The sequence below is a fragment of the Triturus cristatus genome, chromosome 4_1, assembly GCF_964204655.1.
Source record: "Triturus cristatus chromosome 4_1, aTriCri1.1, whole genome shotgun sequence".
NCBI classification, from domain to species: Eukaryota; Metazoa; Chordata; class Amphibia; order Caudata; family Salamandridae; genus Triturus; species Triturus cristatus.
In genome coordinates, this window is record NC_140585.1 from 1,204,104,615 (window position 1) to 1,204,124,412 (window position 19,798).

Genomic DNA, 19,798 nt, shown 5'->3' on the forward strand with positions numbered 1-19,798 from the left:
CACTTCTGGGGACTGGACACTTGTATTGGAAATACTTACTTCTAGGGACTGGACACTTGTATTGGAAATACTTACTTCTAGGGACTGGACACTTGTATTGGAAATACTTACTACACTTACTTCTAGGGACTGGACACTTGTATTGGAAATACTTACTTCTAGGGACTGGACACTTGTATTGGAAATACTTACTACACTTACTTCTAGGGACTGGACACTTGTATTGGAAATACTTACTTCTAGGGACTGGGCACTTGTATTGGAAATACTTACTTCTAGGGACTGGACACTTGTATTGGAAATACTTACTTCTAGGGACTGGACACTTGTATTGGAAATACTTACTACACTTACTTCTAGGGACTGGACACTTGTATTGGAAATACTTACTTCTAGGGACTGGACACTTGTATTGGAAATATTTACTTCTAGGGACTGGACACTTGTATTGGAAATACTTACTTCTAGGGACTGGACACTTGTATTGGAAATACTTACTACGCTTCTGGGCACTTGTATTGGAAATACTTACTTCTAGGGACTGGACACTTGTGTTGGAAATACTTACTTCTAGGGACTGGACACTTGTATTGGAAATACTTACTTCTAGGGACTGGACACTTGTATTGGAAATACTTACTTCTAGGGACTGGGCACTTGTATTGGAAATACTTACTACACTTACTTCTAGGGACTGGACAATTGTATTGGAAATACTTACTACACTTACTTCTAGGGACTGGACAATTGTATTGGAAATACTTACTACACTTACTTCTAGGGACTGGGCACTTGTATTGGAAATACTTACTACACTTCTGGGGACTGGACACTTTTATTGGAAATACTTACTTCTAGGGACTGGGCACTTGTATTGGAAATACTTACTACACTTACTTCTAGGCACTGGACACTTGTATTGGAAATACTTACTACACTTACTTCTAGGGACTGGACACTTGTATTGGAAATACTTCTAGGGACTGGGCACTTGTATTGGAAATACTTACTACACTTCTAGGGACTGGACACGTGTATTGGAAATACTTAGTACACTTCTAGGGACTGGACACTTGTATTGGAAATACTTACTTCTGGGGACTGGACACTTGTATTGGAAATACTTACTACACTTCTAGGGACTGGACACTTGTATTGGAAATACTTACTACACTTACTTCTAGGGACTGGACACTTGTATTGGAAATACTTACTACACTTCTAGGGACTGGGCACGTGTATTGGAAATACTTACTTCTAGGGACTGGACACTTGTATTGGAAATACTTACTTCTAGGGACTGGACACGTGTATTGAAAATACTTAGTACACTTCTGGGGACTGGACACTTGTATTGGAAATACTTACTACACTTACTTCTAGGGACTGGACAATTGTATTGGAAATACTTACTACGCTTCTAGGGACTGGGCACGTGTATTGGAAATACTTACTTCTAGGGACTGGACACTTGTATTGGAAATACTTACTTCTAGGGACTGGACACGTGTATTGGAAATACTTACTACACTTCTGGGACTGGACACTTGTATTGGAAATACTTACTACACTTCTAGGGACTGGACACTTGTATTGGAAATACTTACTTCTAGGGACTGGACACGTGTATTGGAAATACTTAGTACACTTCTGGGGACTGGACACTTGTATTGGAAATACTTACTTCTAGGGACTGGACACTTGTATTGGAAATACTTAGTACACTTCTGGGGACTGGACACTTGTATTGGAAATACTTACTACACTTACTTCTAGGGACTGGACACGTGTATTGGAAATACTTACTTCTAGGGACTGGACACTTGTATTGGAAATACTTACTTCTAGGGACTGGACACTTGTATTGGAAATACTTAGTACACTTCTGGGGACTGGACACTTGTATTGGAAATACTTACTACACTTCTGGGACTGGACACTTGTATTGGAAATACGTACTACACTTCTGGGGACTGGACACTTGTATTGGAAATACTTAGTACACTTCTAGGGACTGGACAATTGTATTGGAAATACTTACGGGACTGGACACTTGTATTGGAAATACTTAGTACACTTCTGGGGACTGGGCACTTGTATTGGAAATACTTACTTCTAGGGACTGGACACTTGTATTGGAAATACTTACTTCTAGGGACTGGGCACTTGTATTGGAAATACTTACTACACTTCTGGGGACTGGACACTTTTATTGGAAATACTTACTTCTAGGGACTGGGCACTTGTATTGGAAATACTTACTACACTTACTTCTAGGGACTGGACACTTGTATTGGAAATACTTACTACACTTCTAGGGACTGGGCACGTGTATTGGAAATACTTACTTCTAGGGACTGGACACTTGTATTGGAAATACTTACTTCTAGGGACTGGACACGTGTATTGGAAATACTTAGTACACTTCTGGGGACTGGACACTTGTATTGGAAATACTTACTACACTTACTTCTAGGGACTGGACAATTGTATTGGAAATACTTACTACACTTACTTCTAGGGACTGGGCACTTGTATTGGAAATACTTACTACACTTACTTCTAGGGACTGGACACTTGTATTGGAAATACTTACTACACTTCTAGGGACTGGGCACATGTATTGGAAATACTTACTTCTAGGGACTGGACACTTGTATTGGAAATACTTACTTCTAGGGACTGGACACGTGTATTGGAAATACTTAGTACACTTCTGGGGACTGGACACTTGTATTGGAAATACTTACTACACTTACTTCTAGGGACTGGACAATTGTATTGGAAATACTTACTACGCTTCTAGGGACTGGGCACGTGTATTGGAAATACTTACTTCTAGGGACTGGACACTTGTATTGGAAATACTTACTACACTTCTAGGGACTGGGCACGTGTATTGGAAATACTTACTTCTAGGGACTGGACACTTGTATTGGAAATACTTACTTCTAGGGACTGGACACGTGTATTGGAAATACTTAGTACACTTCTGGGGACTGGACACTTGTATTGGAAATACTTACTACACTTACTTCTAGGGACTGGACAATTGTATTGGAAATACTTACTACACTTACTTCTAGGGACTGGGCACTTGTATTGGAAATACTTACTACACTTACTTCTGGGGACTGGACACTTGTATTGGAAATACTTACTTCTAGGGACTGGACACTTGTATTGGAAATACTTACTTCTAGGGACTGGACACTTGTATTGGAAATACTTAGTATACTTCTAGGGACTGGACACTTGTATTGGAAATACTTACTTCTAGGGACTGGACACTTGTATTGGAAATACATACTACACTACACTTACTTCTGGGGACTGGACACTTGTATTGGAAATACTTACTTCTAGGGACTGGACACTTGTATTGGAAATACTTACTTCTAGGGACTGGACACTTGTATTGGAAATACTTAGTATACTTCTAGGGACTGGACACTTGTATTGGAAATACTTACTACACTTCTGGGGACTGGACACTTGTATTGGAAATACTTACTACACTTCTAGGGACTGGACAATTGTATTGGAAATACTTACTACACTTACTTCTAGGGACTGGACAATTGTATTGGAAATATTTACTTCTAGGGACTGGACACTTGTATTGGAAATACTTACTACGCTTCTAGGGACTGGGCACGTGTATTGGAAATACTTCTAGGGACTGGACACTTGTATTGGAAATACTTAGTACACTTCTGGGGACTGGACACTTGTATTGGAAATACTTACTTCTAGGGACTGGACACTTGTATTGGAAATACTTACTACACTTCTAGGGACTGGGCACGTGTATTGGAAATACTTACTACACTTCTGGGGACTGGACACTTGTATTGGAAATACATACTACACTTCTGGGACTGGGCACTTGTATTGGAAATACTTACTACACTTCTGGGGACTGGACACTTGTATTGGAAATACTTACTTCTGGGGACTGGACACTTGTATTGGAAATACTTACTACACTTCTGGGGACTGGGCACTTGTATTGGAAATACTTACTACACTTCTGGGGACTGGGCACTTGTATTGGAAATACTTAGTACACTTCTAGGGACTGGACAATTGTATTGGAAATACTTACGGGACTGGACACTTGTATTGGAAATACTTAGTACACTTCTGGGGACTGGGCACTTGTATTGGAAATACTTACTTCTAGGGACTGGACACTTGTATTGGAAATACTTACTTCTAGGGACTGGGCACTTGTATTGGAAATACTTACTACACTTCTGGGGACTGGACACTTTTATTGGAAATACTTACTTCTAGGGACTGGGCACTTGTATTGGAAATACTTACTACACTTACTTCTAGGGACTGGACACATGTATTGGAAATACTTAGTACACTTCTAGGGACTGGACAATTGTATTGGAAATACTTACGGGACTGGACACTTGTATTGGAAATACTTAGTACACTTCTGGGGACTGGGCACTTGTATTGGAAATACTTACTTCTAGGGACTGGACACTTGTATTGGAAATACTTACTTCTAGGGACTGGACACTTGTATTGGAAATACTTACTTCTAGGGACTGGGCACTTGTATTGGAAATACTTACTACACTTCTGGGACTGGGCACTTGTATTGGAAATACTTACTACACTTACTTCTAGGCACTGGACACTTGTATTGGAAATACTTACTTCTAGGGACTGGACACGTGTATTGGAAATACATACTACACTACACTTACTTCTAGGCACTGGACACTTGTATTGGAAATACTTCTAGGGACTGGGCACTTGTATTGGAAATACTTACTACACTTCTAGGGACTGGACACGTGTATTGGAAATACTTAGTACACTTCTAGGGACTGGACACTTGTATTGGAAATACTTACTTCTGGGGACTGGACACTTGTATTGGAAATACTTACTACACTTCTAGGGACTGGACACTTGTATTGGAAATACTTACTACACTTACTTCTAGGGACTGGACACTTGTATTGGAAATACTTACTACACTTCTAGGGACTGGACACTTGTATTGGAAATACTTACTTCTAGGGACTGGACACGTGTATTGGAAATACTTAGTACACTTCTGGGGACTGGACACTTGTATTGGAAATACTTACTTCTAGGGACTGGACACTTGTATTGGAAATACTTAGTACACTTCTGGGGACTGGACACTTGTATTGGAAATACTTACTACACTTCTGGGGACTAGATACGTATATTGGAAATACTTACTACACTTACTTCTAGGGACTGGGCACTTGTATTGGAAATACTTACTACACTTACTTCTAGGGACTGGACACTTGTATTGGAAATACTTACTTCTGGGGACTGGACACTTGTATTGGAAATACTTACTACACTTCTAGGGACTGGACACTTGTATTGGAAATACTTACTACACTTACTTCTAGGGACTGGACACTTGTATTGGAAATACTTACTACACTTCTAGGGACTGGGCACGTGTATTGGAAATACTTACTTCTAGGGACTGGACACTTGTATTGGAAATACTTACTTCTAGGGACTGGACACGTGTATTGGAAATACTTAGTACACTTCTGGGGACTGGACACTTGTATTGGAAATACTTACTTCTAGGGACTGGACACTTGTATTGGAAATACTTACTTCTAGGGACTGGACACTTGTATTGGAAATACTTAGTATACTTCTAGGGACTGGACACTTGTATTGGAAATACTTACTACACTTCTGGGGACTGGACACTTGTATTGGAAATACTTACTACACTTCTAGGGACTGGACAATTGTATTGGAAATACATACTACACTTACTTCTGGGGACTGGACACTTGTATTGGAAATACTTACTTCTAGGGACTGGACACGTATATTGGAAATACTTACTACACTTCTGGGGACTGGACACTTGTATTGGAAATACTTACTTCTAGGGACTGGACAATTGTATTGGAAATACTTACTACACTTACTTCTAGGGACTGGGCACTTGTATTGGAAATACTTACTACACTTACTTCTAGGGACTGGACACTTGTATTGGAAATACTTACTACACTTACTTCTAGGGACTGGACACTTGTATTGGAAATACTTACTTCTGGGGACTGCACACTTGTATTGGAAATACATACTACACTTACTTCTAGGGACTGGACACTTGTATTGGAAATACTTACTTCTAGGGACTGGACACTTGTATTGGAAATATTTACTTCTAGGGACTGGACACTTGTATTGGAAATACTTACTTCTAGGGACTGGACACGTATATTGGAAATACTTACTACACTTCTGGGGACTGGACACTTGTATTGGAAATACTTACTTCTGGGGACTGGACACTTGTATTGGAAATACTTAGTACACTTCTGGGGACTGGACACGTATATTGGAAATACTTACTACACTTACTTCTAGGGACTGGACACGTGTATTGGAAATACTTACTTCTAGGGACTGGACACTTGTATTGGAAATACTTACTACACTTACTTCTAGGGACTGGACACGTATATTGGAAATACTTACTACACTTCTGGGGACTGGACACGTATATTGGAAATACTTACTACACTTACTTCTGGGGACTGGACACTTGTATTGGAAATACTTACTGCACTGGACACTTGTATTGGGTATACTTCTAGGGACTGGACACTTGTATTGGAAATACTTACTACACTTCTGGGGACTGGACACGTATATTGGAAATACTTACTACACTTACTTCTAGGGACTGGGCACTTGTATTGGAAATACTTACTACACTTACTTCTAGGGACTGGACACTTGTATTGGAAATACTTACTACACTTCTGGGGACTGGACACTTGTATTGGAAATACTTACTGCACTGGACACTTGTATTGGGTATACTTCTGGGGACTGGACACTTGTATTGGAAATACTTACTACACTTCTAGGGACTGGACAATTGTATTGGAAATACATACTACACTACACTTACTTCTGGGGACTGGACACTTGTATTGGAAATACTTACTTCTAGGGACTGGACACTTGTATTGGAAATACTTACTACACTTACTTCTAGGGACTGGACACTTGTATTGGAAATACTTACTTCTAGGGACTGGACACTTGTATTGGAAATACTTACTACACTTCTAGGGACTGGGCACGTGTATTGGAAATACTTACTTCTAGGGACTGGACACTTGTATTGGAAATACTTACTTCTAGGGACTGGACACGTGTATTGGAAATACTTACTTCTAGGGACTGGGCACTTGTATTGGAAATACTTACTTCTAGGGACTGGACACTTGTATTGGAAATACTTACTTCTAGGGACTGGACACTTGTATTGGAAATACTACACTTACTTCTAGGGACTGGACAATTGTATTGGAAATACATACTACACTTCTGGGGACTGGACACGTGTATTGGAAATACTTAGTACACTTCTGGGGACTGGACACTTGTATTGGAAATACTTACTTCTGTGGACTGGACACGTATATTGGAAATACTTACTACACTTCTGGGGACTGGACACTTGTATTGGAAATACTTACTACACTTCTGGGGACTGGACACTTGTATTGGAAATACTTAGTACACTTCTGGGGACTGGACACTTGTATTGGAAATACTTACTTCTAGGGACTGGACACTTGTATTGGAAATACTTACTACACTTCTAGGGACTGGACAATTGTATTGGAAATACATACTACACTACACTTACTTCTGGGGACTGGACACTTGTATTGGAAATACTTACTTCTAGGGACTGGACACTTGTATTGGAAATACTTAGTACACTTCTGGGGACTGGACACTTGTATTGGAAATACTTACTACACTTCTAGGGACTGGACAATTGTATTGGAAATACTTAGTACACTTACTTCTAGGGACTGGGCACTTGTATTGGAAATACTTACTACACTTACTTCTAGGGACTGGACACGTGTATTGGAAATACTTAGTACACTTCTAGGGACTGGACACTTGTATTGGAAATACTTAGTATACTTCTAGGGACTGGACACTTGTATTGGAAATACTTAGTACACTTCTGGGGACTGGACACTTGTATTGGAAATACTTAGTACACTTCTGGGGACTGGACACTTGTATTGGAAATACTTAGTACACTTCTGGGGACTGGACACTTGTATTGGAAATACTTACTACACTTCTAGGGACTGGACAATTGTATTGGAAATACATACTACACTACACTTACTTCTAGGGACTGGACACTTGTATTGGAAATACTTAGTACACTTCTGGGGACTGGACACTTGTATTGGAAATACTTAGTACACTTCTGGGGACTGGACACTTGTATTGGAAATACTTACTACACTTCTAGGGACTGGACAATTGTATTGGAAATACATACTACACTACACTTACTTCTAGGGACTGGACACTTGTATTGGAAATACTTACTTCTAGGGACTGGACACTTGTATTGGAAATACTACACTTACTTCTAGGGACTGGACAATTGTATTGGAAATACTTACTACACTTCTGGGGACTGGACACTTGTATTGGAAATACTTACTACACTTCTAGGGACTGGACAATTGTATTGGAAATACATACTACACTACACTTACTTCTGGGGACTGGACACTTGTATTGGAAATACTTCTAGGGACTGGACACTTGTATTCAAAATACTTACTTCTCGGGACTGGACACTTGTATTGGAAATACTTGCTACACTTCTGGGCACTGGACACTTGTATTGGAAATACTTACTTCTAGGGACTGGACACTTGTATTGGAAATACTTACTACACTTACTTCTAGGGACTGGACACTTGTATTGGAAATACTTACTTCTGGGGACTGCACACTTGTATTGGAAATACATACTACACTTACTTCTAGGGACTGGACACGTGTATTGGAAATACTTACTTCTAGGGACTGGACACTTGTATTGGAAATACTTAGTACACTTCTGGGGACTGGACACTTGTATTGGAAATACGTACTACACTTCTGGGGACTGGACACCTGTATTGGAAATACTTAGTATACTTCTAGGGACTGGACACTTGTATTGGAAATACTTAGTATACTTCTACGGACTGGGCACTTGTATTAGAAATACATACTACACTTACTTCTAGGGACTGGACACGTGTATTGGAAATACTTACTACACTTCTGGGACTGGACACTTGTATTGGAAATACTTAGTATACTTCTAGGGACTGGACACTTGTATTGGAAATACTTACTACACTTCTGGGGACTGGACACTTGTATTGGAAATACTTACTTCTAGGGACTGGACACGAGTATTGGAAATACTTACTTCTAGGGACTGGACACGTGTTTTGGAAATACTTAGTACACTTCTGGGGACTGGACACTTGTATTGGAAATACTTAGTATACTTCTAGGGACTGGACACTTGTATTGGAAATACTTACTACACTTCTGGGGACTGGACACTTGTATTGGAAATACTTACTACACTTCTGGGACTGGGCACTTGTATTGGAAATACTTACTACACTTACTTCTAGGGACTGGACACGTGTATTGGAAATACTTACTTCTAGGGACTGGACACGTGTTTTGGAAATACTTAGTACACTTCTGGGGACTGGACACTTGTATTGGAAATACTTAGTATACTTCTAGGGACTGGACACTTGTATTGGAAATACTTACTACACTTCTGGGGACTGGACACTTGTATTGGAAATACTTAGTATACTTCTAGGGACTGGACACTTGTATTGGAAATACTTACTACACTTCTGGGGACTGGACACTTGTATTGGAAATACTTACTACACTTCTGGGGACTGGACACTTGTATTGGAAATACTTACTACACTTCTGGGACTGGACACTTGTATTGGAAATACTTAGTATACTTCTAGGGACTGGACACTTGTATTGGAAATACTTACTTCTCGGGACTGGGCACTTGTATTGGAAATACTTGCTACACTTCTGGGCACTGGACACTTGTATTGGAAATACTTACTTCTAGGGACTGGACACTTGTATTGGAAATACTTACTACACTTCTAGGGACTGGACACTTGTATTGGAAATACTTACTTCTAGGGACTGGGCACTTGTATTGGAAATACTTACTACACTTCTGGGGACTGGGCACTTGTATTGGAAATACTTACTACACTTCTGGGGACTGGACACTTGTATTGGAAATACTTACTTCTAGGGACTGGACACGTGTATTGGAAATACTTACTTCTGGGGACTGCACACTTGTATTGGAAATACATACTACACTTACTTCTAGGGACTGGACACGTGTATTGGAAATACTTAGTACACTTCTGGGGACTGGACACTTGTATTGGAAATACTTACTACACTTCTGGGACTGGACACTTGTATTGGAAATACGTACTACACTTCTGGGGACTGGACACCTGTATTGGAAATACTTAGTATACTTCTAGGGACTGGACACTTGTATTGGAAATACTTACTACACTTCTGGGGACTGGACACTTGTATTGGAAATACTTACTTCTAGGGACTGGGCACTTGTATTGGAAATACTTACTACACTTCTGGGACTGGGCACTTGTATTGGAAATACTTACTACACTTCTGGGGACTGGACACTTGTATTGGAAATACTTACTTCTAGGGACTGGACACGTGTATTGGAAATACTTACTTCTAGGGACTGGACACTTGTATTGGAAATACTTACTTCTAGGGACTGGACACTTGTATTGGAAATACTTAGTACACTTCTGGGGACTGGACACTTGTATTGGAAATACTTACTACACTTCTGGGACTGGACACTTGTATTGGAAATACGTACTACACTTCTGGGGACTGGACACTTGTATTGGAAATACTTAGTACACTTCTGGGGACTGGGCACTTGTATTGGAAATACTTACTTCTAGGGACTGGACACTTGTATTGGAAATACTTACTTCTAGGGACTGGGCACTTGTATTGGAAATACTTAGTACACTTCTGGGGACTGGACACTTGTATTGGAAATACTTACTACACTTCTAGGGACTGGACAATTGTATTGGAAATACATACTACACTACACTTACTTCTAGGGACTGGACACTTGTATTGGAAATACTTAGTACACTTCTGGGGACTGGACACTTGTATTGGAAATACTTAGTACACTTCTGGGGACTGGACACTTGTATTGGAAATACTTACTACACTTCTAGGGACTGGACAATTGTATTGGAAATACATACTACACTACACTTACTTCTAGGGACTGGACACTTGTATTGGAAATACTTACTTCTAGGGACTGGACACTTGTATTGGAAATACTACACTTACTTCTAGGGACTGGACAATTGTATTGGAAATACTTACTACACTTCTGGGGACTGGACACTTGTATTGGAAATACTTACTACACTTCTAGGGACTGGACAATTGTATTGGAAATACATACTACACTACACTTACTTCTGGGGACTGGACACTTGTATTGGAAATACTTCTAGGGACTGGACACTTGTATTCAAAATACTTACTTCTCGGGACTGGACACTTGTATTGGAAATACTTGCTACACTTCTGGGCACTGGACACTTGTATTGGAAATACTTACTTCTAGGGACTGGACACTTGTATTGGAAATACTTACTACACTTACTTCTAGGGACTGGACACTTGTATTGGAAATACTTACTTCTGGGGACTGCACACTTGTATTGGAAATACATACTACACTTACTTCTAGGGACTGGACACGTGTATTGGAAATACTTACTTCTAGGGACTGGACACTTGTATTGGAAATACTTAGTACACTTCTGGGGACTGGACACTTGTATTGGAAATACGTACTACACTTCTGGGGACTGGACACCTGTATTGGAAATACTTAGTATACTTCTAGGGACTGGACACTTGTATTGGAAATACTTAGTATACTTCTACGGACTGGGCACTTGTATTAGAAATACATACTACACTTACTTCTAGGGACTGGACACGTGTATTGGAAATACTTACTACACTTCTGGGACTGGACACTTGTATTGGAAATACTTAGTATACTTCTAGGGACTGGACACTTGTATTGGAAATACTTACTACACTTCTGGGGACTGGACACTTGTATTGGAAATACTTACTTCTAGGGACTGGACACGAGTATTGGAAATACTTACTTCTAGGGACTGGACACGTGTTTTGGAAATACTTAGTACACTTCTGGGGACTGGACACTTGTATTGGAAATACTTAGTATACTTCTAGGGACTGGACACTTGTATTGGAAATACTTACTACACTTCTGGGGACTGGACACTTGTATTGGAAATACTTACTACACTTCTGGGACTGGGCACTTGTATTGGAAATACTTACTACACTTACTTCTAGGGACTGGACACGTGTATTGGAAATACTTACTTCTAGGGACTGGACACGTGTTTTGGAAATACTTAGTACACTTCTGGGGACTGGACACTTGTATTGGAAATACTTAGTATACTTCTAGGGACTGGACACTTGTATTGGAAATACTTACTACACTTCTGGGGACTGGACACTTGTATTGGAAATACTTAGTATACTTCTAGGGACTGGACACTTGTATTGGAAATACTTACTACACTTCTGGGGACTGGACACTTGTATTGGAAATACTTACTACACTTCTGGGGACTGGACACTTGTATTGGAAATACTTACTACACTTCTGGGACTGGACACTTGTATTGGAAATACTTAGTATACTTCTAGGGACTGGACACTTGTATTGGAAATACTTACTTCTCGGGACTGGGCACTTGTATTGGAAATACTTGCTACACTTCTGGGCACTGGACACTTGTATTGGAAATACTTACTTCTAGGGACTGGACACTTGTATTGGAAATACTTACTACACTTCTAGGGACTGGACACTTGTATTGGAAATACTTACTTCTAGGGACTGGGCACTTGTATTGGAAATACTTACTACACTTCTGGGGACTGGGCACTTGTATTGGAAATACTTACTACACTTCTGGGGACTGGACACTTGTATTGGAAATACTTACTTCTAGGGACTGGACACGTGTATTGGAAATACTTACTTCTGGGGACTGCACACTTGTATTGGAAATACATACTACACTTACTTCTAGGGACTGGACACGTGTATTGGAAATACTTAGTACACTTCTGGGGACTGGACACTTGTATTGGAAATACTTACTACACTTCTGGGACTGGACACTTGTATTGGAAATACGTACTACACTTCTGGGGACTGGACACCTGTATTGGAAATACTTAGTATACTTCTAGGGACTGGACACTTGTATTGGAAATACTTACTACACTTCTGGGGACTGGACACTTGTATTGGAAATACTTACTTCTAGGGACTGGGCACTTGTATTGGAAATACTTACTACACTTCTGGGACTGGGCACTTGTATTGGAAATACTTACTACACTTCTGGGGACTGGACACTTGTATTGGAAATACTTACTTCTAGGGACTGGACACGTGTATTGGAAATACTTACTTCTAGGGACTGGACACTTGTATTGGAAATACTTACTTCTAGGGACTGGACACTTGTATTGGAAATACTTAGTACACTTCTGGGGACTGGACACTTGTATTGGAAATACTTACTACACTTCTGGGACTGGACACTTGTATTGGAAATACGTACTACACTTCTGGGGACTGGACACTTGTATTGGAAATACTTAGTACACTTCTGGGGACTGGGCACTTGTATTGGAAATACTTACTTCTAGGGACTGGACACTTGTATTGGAAATACTTACTTCTAGGGACTGGGCACTTGTATTGGAAATACTTACTACACTTCTGGGGACTGGACACTTGTATTGGAAATACTTACTACACTTCTGGGACTGGACACTTGTATTGGAAATACTTAGTATACTTCTAGGGACTGGACACTTGTATTGGAAATACTTAGTACACTTCTAGGGACTGGACACTTGTATTGGAAATACTTAGTATACTTCTAGGGACTGGACACTTGTATTGGAAATACTTACTTCTCGGGACTGGGCACTTGTATTGGAAATACTTGCTACACTTCTGGACACTTGTATTGGAAATACTTACTTCTAGGGACTGGACACTTGTATTGGAAATACTTACTACACTTCTAGGGACTGGACACTTGTATTGGAAATACTTACTTCTAGGGACTGGGCACTTGTATTGGAAATACTTACTACACTTCTGGGGACTGGACACTTATATTGGAAATACTTACTACACTTACTTCTAGGGACTGGGCACTTGTATTGGAAATACTTACTTCTGGGGACTGCACACTTGTATTGGAAATACATACTACACTTACTTCTAGGGACTGGGCACTTGTATTGGAAATACTTACTTCTGGGGACTGCACACTTGTATTGGAAATACTTACTACACTTCTGGGACTGGACACTTGTATTGGAAATACGTACTACACTTCTGGGGACTGGACACCTGTATTGGAAATACTTAGTATACTTCTAGGGACTGGACACTTGTATTGGAAATACTTACTACACTTCTGGGGACTGGACACTTGTATTGGAAATACTTACTTCTAGGGACTGGGCACTTGTATTGGAAATACTTACTACACTTCTGGGACTGGGCACTTGTATTGGAAATACTTACTACACTTCTGGGGACTGGACACTTGTATTGGAAATACTTACTTCTAGGGACTGGACACGTGTATTGGAAATACTTACTTCTAGGGACTGGACACTTGTATTGGAAATACTTAGTACACTTCTGGGGACTGGACACTTGTATTGGAAATACGTACTACACTTCTGGGGACTGGACACCTGTATTGGAAATACTTACTACACTTCTGGGACTGGACACTTGTATTGGAAATACGTACTACACTTCTGGGGACTGGACACTTGTATTGGAAATACTTAGTACACTTCTAGGGACTGGACAATTGTATTGGAAATACTTACGGGACTGGACACTTGTATTGGAAATACTTAGTACACTTCTGGGCACTTGTATTGGAAATACTTACTTCTAGGGACTGGACACTTGTATTGGAAATACTTACTTCTAGGGACTGGACACTTGTATTGGAAATACGTACTACACTTCTGGGGACTGGACACCTGTATTGGAAATACTTAGTATACTTCTAGGGACTGGACACTTGTATTGGAAATACTTACTACACTTCTGGGGACTGGACACTTGTATTGGAAATACTTACTTCTAGGGACTGGGCACTTGTATTGGAAATACTTACTACACTTCTGGGACTGGGCACTTGTATTGGAAATACTTACTACACTTCTGGGGACTGGACACTTGTATTGGAAATACTTACTTCTAGGGACTGGACACGTGTATTGGAAATACTTACTTCTAGGGACTGGACACTTGTATTGGAAATACTTAGTACACTTCTGGGGACTGGACACTTGTATTGGAAATACGTACTACACTTCTGGGGACTGGACACCTGTATTGGAAATACTTACTACACTTCTGGGACTGGACACTTGTATTGGAAATACGTACTACACTTCTGGGGACTGGACACTTGTATTGGAAATACTTAGTACACTTCTAGGGACTGGACAATTGTATTGGAAATACTTACGGGACTGGACACTTGTATTGGAAATACTTAGTACACTTCTGGGCACTTGTATTGGAAATACTTACTTCTAGGGACTGGACACTTGTATTGGAAATACTTACTTCTAGGGACTGGGCACTTGTATTGGAAATACTTACTACACTTCTGGGGACTGGACACTTTTATTGGAAATACTTACTTCTAGGGACTGGGCACTTGTATTGGAAATACTTACTACACTTACTTCTAGGCACTGGGCACTTGTATTGGAAATACTTACTTCTAGGGACTGGACACGTGTATTGGAAATACATACTACACTACACTTACTTCTAGGCACTGGACACTTGTATTGGAAATACTTCTAGGGACTGGGCACTTGTATTGGAAATACTTAGTACACTTCTAGGGACTGGACACTTGTATTGGAAATACTTACTTCTGGGGACTGGACACTTGTATTGGAAATACTTACTACACTTCTAGGGACTGGACACTTGTATTGGAAATACTTACTACACTTACTTCTAGGGACTGGACACTTGTATTGGAAATACTTACTACACTTCTAGGGACTGGGCACGTGTATTGGAAATACTTACTTCTAGGGACTGGACACTTGTATTGGAAATACTTACTTCTAGGGACTGGACACGTGTATTGGAAATACTTAGTACACTTCTGGGGACTGGACACTTGTATTGGAAATACTTACTACACTTACTTCTAGGGACTGGGCACTTGTATTGGAAATACTTACTACACTTCTGGGACTGGGCACTTGTATTGGAAATACTTACTACACTTCTGGGGACTGGACACTTGTATTGGAAATACTTACTTCTAGGGACTGGACACGTGTATTGGAAATACTTACTTCTAGGGACTGGACACTTGTATTGGAAATACTTAGTACACTTCTGGGGACTGGACACTTGTATTGGAAATACTTACTACACTTCTGGGACTGGACACTTGTATTGGAAATACGTACTACACTTCTGGGGACTGGACACTTGTATTGGAAATACTTAGTACACTTCTAGGGACTGGACAATTGTATTGGAAATACTTACGGGACTGGACACTTGTATTGGAAATACTTAGTACACTTCTGGGGACTGGGCACTTGTATTGGAAATACTTACTTCTAGGGACTGGACACTTGTATTGGAAATACTTACTTCTAGGGACTGGGCACTTGTATTGGAAATACTTACTACACTTCTGGGGACTGGACACTTTTATTGGAAATACTTACTTCTAGGGACTGGGCACTTGTATTGGAAATACTTACTACACTTACTTCTAGGCACTGGACACTTGTATTGGAAATACTTACTTCTAGGGACTGGACACGTGTATTGGAAATACATACTACACTACACTTACTTCTAGGCACTGGACACTTGTATTGGAAATACTTCTAGGGACTGGGCACTTGTATTGGAAATACTTACTACACTTACTTCTAGGGACTGGACACGTGTATTGGAAATACTTAGTACACTTCTAGGGACTGGACACTTGTATTGGAAATACTTACTTCTGGGGACTGGACACTTGTATTGGAAATACTTACTACACTTCTAGGGACTGGACACTTGTATTGGAAATACTTACTACACTTACTTCTAGGGACTGGACACTTGTATTGGAAATACTTACTACACTTCTAGGGACTGGGCACGTGTATTGGAAATACTTACTTCTAGGGACTGGACACTTGTATTGGAAATACTTACTTCTAGGGACTGGACACGTGTATTGGAAATACTTAGTACACTTCTTGGGACTGGACACTTGTATTGGAAATACTTACTACACTTACTTCTAGGGACTGGGCACTTGTATTGGAAATACTTAGTACACTTCTGGGGACTAGATACGTATATTGGAAATACTTACTACACTTACTTCTAGGGACTGGGCACTTGTATTGGAAATACTTACTTCTGGGGACTGGACACTTGTATTGGAAATACTTACTACACTTACTTCTAGGGACTGGACACGTGTATTGGAAATACTTACTACACTTCTGGGGACTGGACACTTGTATTGGAAATACTTACTACACTTCTAGGGACTGGACAATTGTATTGGAAATACATACTACACTTACTTCTGGGGACTGGACACTTGTATTGGAAATACTTACTTCTAGGGACTGGACACTTGTATTGGAAATACTTACTACACTTCTAGGGACTGGACACGTATATTGGAAATACTTACTACACTTACTTCTAGGGACTGGGCACTTGTATTGGAAATACTTACTACACTTACTTCTAGGGACTGGACACGTGTATTGGAAATACTTACTTCTAGGGACTGGACACTTGTATTGGAAATACTTACTACACTTCTAGGGACTGGACAATTGTATTGGAAATACATACTACACTACACTTACTTCTGGGGACTGGACACTTGTATTGGAAATACTTACTTCTAGGGACTGGACACGTGTATTGGAAATACTTAGTACACTTCTGGGGACTGGACACTTGTATTGGAAATACTTACTACACTTACTTCTGGGGACTGGACATGTATATTGGAAATACTTACTACACTTCTGGGGACTGGACACTTGTATTGGAAATACTTAGTACACTTCTAGGGACTGGACAATTGTATTGGAAATACTTAGTACACTTACTTCTAGGGACTGGACACGTGTATTGGAAATACTTAGTACACTTACTTCTAGGGACTGGGCACTTGTATTGGAAATACTTACTACACTTACTTCTAGGGACTGGACACGTGTATTGGAAATACTTAGTACACTTCTAGGGACTGGACACTTGTATTGGAAATACTTAGTATACTTCTAGGGACTGGACACTTGTATTGGAAATACTTAGTACACTTCTGGGGACTGGACACTTGTATTGGAAATACTTAGTACACTTCTGGGGACTGGACACTTGTATTGGAAATACTTACTACACTTCTAGGGACTGGACAATTGTATTGGAAATACATACTACACTACACTTACTTCTGGGGACTGGACACTTGTATTGGAAATACTTAGTACACTTCTGGGGACTGGACACTTGTATTGGAAATACTTACTACACTTCTAGGGACTGGACACTTGTATTGGAAATACTTAGTATACTTCTAGGGACTGGACACTTGTATTGGAAATACTTAGTACACTTCTGGACACTTGTATTGGAAATACTTAGTACACTTCTGGGGACTGGACACTTGTATTGGAAATACTTAGTACACTTCTGGGGACTGGACACTTGTATTGGAAATACTTACTACACTTCTAGGGACTGGACAATTGTATTGGAAATACATACTACACTACACTTACTTCTAGGGACTGGACACTTGTATTGGAAATACTTACTTCTAGGGACTGGACACTTGTATTGGAAATACTACACTTACTTCTAGGGACTGGACAATTGTATTGGAAATACTTACTACACTTCTAGGGACTGGACAATTGTATTGGAAATACTTGCGGGACTGGACACTTGTATTGGAAATACTTAGTACACTTCTGGGGACTGGACACTTGTATTGGAAATACTTACTTCTAGGGACTGGACACTTGTATTGGAAATACTTACTTCTAGGGACTGGACACTTGTATTGGAAATACATACTACACTACACTTACTTCTGGGGACTGGACACTTGTATTGGAAATACTTCTAGGGACTGGGCACTTGTATTGGAAATACTTACTTCTAGGGACTGGACACTTGTATTGGAAATACTTACTTCTAGGGACTGGACACTTGTATTGGAAATACTTACTTCTAGGGACTGGACACTTGTATTGGAAATACTACACTTACTTCTAGGGACTGGACAATTGTATTGGAAATACTTACTACACTTCTGGGACTGGGCACTTGTATTGGAAATACTTACTTCTAGGGACTGGACACTTGTATTGGAAATACATACTACACTACACTTACTTCTGGGGACTGGACACTTGTATTGGAAATACTTCTAGGGACTGGGCACTTGTATTGGAAATACTTACTTCTAGGGACTGGACACTTGTATTGGAAATACTTACTACACTTACTTCTAGGGACTGGACACTTGTATTGGAAATACTTACTACACTTCTGGGGACTGGACACTTGTATTGGAAATACTTACGGGACTGGACACTTGTATTGGAAATACTTAGTACACTTCTGGGGACTGGACAC